Raw genomic sequence first — 2,688 nt, 5'->3', positions numbered from 1 at the left:
CAACTCAACTGAATAGCAGGCAACCAAATAATCCTATTAAAAATGAGCAAAAGATCTAAATAGACATTTTTATTTATTTTTTTTAAGCATACAAAGAACTTTATTTACAGTTGAAAACCTAAACACAATCTTGGATTCTGAATCTCTGATACTTCTAGAGTCTGTTGATCAAATGGCATAGCAGCAGGCAGGGAAGCAAACACAGGGGCCAGTCCAGATTATCTTACTCAAGAACATTGCCAAGAGGAAGTGAAGGTCTGATTCAGTCTTGGTCTGATCTACATCTCCCCACACCGTGAGATCACCATATGTACCTTGGCCATGATATTGGTGCTTGTGGGAATATTTTCAATCTTTCTCATCAGCAGAAGTCCATCAATGATTTTTCCAAACACTACATGCTTGCCATCCAGACCATTGCACTTACAGCAGGTGATAAAGAACTGACAGCCATTTGTACTGGGACTGCTGTTCACCATGGAAAGCAGGACTGGAGCTGGGTATCTGATTTTAAAATTTTCACCTGCAAATGGTCCCTGGTAAATGCTGGTGACTCCAGTAACATCTCCATTAACAAAATATCCACCCTGAATCATGAAATCCTTTATGACCCTGTGAAAAGTGCTCCCTTTGTATCCTATTGGAACCCGATCTTTTCTGAATTCTCCAGTGCAGAACTGCCCAAAGTTCTCAGCTGTGTTAGGCACAATGTCTACAAAGAGCTGGATCTTCATGTGGCCAACTTCCTGACTGCGAATGCTGACTTCAAAGAACACCACGGGGGCCCAGGGCTTGAATTTGCCACCACCATGGCTTTGACTCAGAAGCAGAAGTCTGACATTTTTCAAAAGAAGACATACAGATGGCCAACAGATATATGAAAAAATGTTCAACACCACTAATCATCACAGAAATGCAAATTGGATTTTATTTTACCCCAGTCAAAATGACTATTATCAGAAAAAGTGAAAGATAACAAGTGTTGGGAGGATAGGGACAAAAGAAAACCAACACTGTTTGTGGAAATGTATGAAATGAAAAACAGTATGGGCGTTCCTCAAAAAATTAAAAATATAATTACTATATGATCCAGCAATCCCATTCATTACTGGGTATATATCCAAGGGAAATTAAATCAGTATATCAAAGAGATATCTGCACTCCCATAATTATTGTAACACTATTCACAATGCACAAGATATGGAGTCAACCCAAATGACTATCACCAAATGAATGGATAAAGAAAATGTACATATATGCAATGGAATATTATTCAGCCATAAAACAGACTGAAATCGGCCGGGTACAGTGGCTCACACCTGTAATTCTAGCACATTGGGAGACCGAGGTGGGTGGATCACTTGAGGTCAGGAGTTCAAAACCAGCCTGGCCAACATGGTGAAACCTTGTTTCTACTAAAAATTCAAAAAATTAGCCGGGCATGGTGGTGGATGCCTGTAATCCCAGCGACTTCGGAGGCTGATACAGGAGAATTGCCTGAACCTGGGAGGTAGAGGTTGCACTGAGCCGAGATCACGCCATTACACTCCAGCCTGGGTGACAGAGTGAGGCTCCATCTCAAAAACAAACAAACAAACAAAAAACCAGAATGAAATCCTGTTACTTGCAACAACACAGATGAACCTGGAGGACATTATGCTAACTAGAATAAACCAGACACAGAAAGACAAACAGCACATGATCTCACTCATGCAGAATTTTAAAAAGTTGATTTTATAGAAATAGTATAATAATGATTAGCAGAATCTGGGGATGGGAGCAGGGACATTTACAAAGTTACAGTTAAAAAGTGTAGAGGCCGGCCAGGTGCAGTGACACACACCTGTAATCCCAGCACTTTGGGAGGCCGAGGCACGTGGATCACCAGAGATCAGGAGTTCGAGACCAGCCTGACCAACATGGAGAAACCCCTTCTCTACTAAAAATACAAAATTAGCCAGGCGTGGTGGCGCATTCCTGTAATACCAGCTACTCGGGAGGCTGAGGTAGGAGAATCGCTTGAACCCGGGAGGTGGAGGTTGCAGTGAGCCACGATGGTGCCATTGTACTCCAGCCTGGGCAACAAGAGCAAAACTCCATCTCAAAAAAAAGAAAGAAAAAGAAAGAAAGTGTAGAGGCCAAGATTTGCTGAAAAAAAATCACTGACATGAGGCAGATTGCTTAATAGGTGAAAAGGCATACAAATTATTTAACATGTATACACAGGAGGCTTCAGAATGATGACCTCAAAGATACAAGGGAAATGATTAACTTTTATAAAGCTGAGGTTAACGAAGTATGGACCATGGTCTAGAAGTATGATTGAAGTAAAGGGTATGATCTAATGCTAATAGACTGAGCAGGAAAACCCAGCAAGGCCTGTTTGTCGAGACTTTTCTTGGTCTCTCTGAGCCTGTGTTCCTTCCTTCTAGGTGTGGGGCAGGGCCCTCTCTGAAATGGGGGTCTTATGACCTACAGTCGAACAAGATAGGTCAGATCATTTCTTTATAACCAGTTTTTACATAGAATATTTTTAGATTTTATGTCTAGCTTTGGAGAAAAGGGGTTCTGGTTTCTATGACTCACCTTGAAGAAGAGGGATTCTAGTTTCTGTGCCTACTTCCAGGGTTTTAGGGTGGGGAGGAGAATGGAACCTAGAGGGGCAGGAGAAGGTCAGAGAAAAACTTT

The 2,688-nt window shown here is 41.6% G+C and overlaps 1 pseudogene; it reads right to left on the bottom strand.

The window, feature by feature from the left end:
* Positions 1–278: 278 nt before the first annotated feature.
* Positions 279–811, bottom strand: LOC129476193 (peptidyl-prolyl cis-trans isomerase H-like; annotated as a pseudogene).
* Between the last annotated feature and the right edge of the window lie 1,877 nt (positions 812–2,688).

Source organism: Symphalangus syndactylus, chromosome X (genome assembly GCF_028878055.3).
Source record: "Symphalangus syndactylus isolate Jambi chromosome X, NHGRI_mSymSyn1-v2.1_pri, whole genome shotgun sequence".
In the NCBI taxonomy this organism is placed as follows: Eukaryota; Metazoa; Chordata; class Mammalia; order Primates; family Hylobatidae; genus Symphalangus; species Symphalangus syndactylus.
Note: the sequence above shows the minus strand (reverse complement) of the source record. Positions and strands in the feature narration are given on the sequence as shown.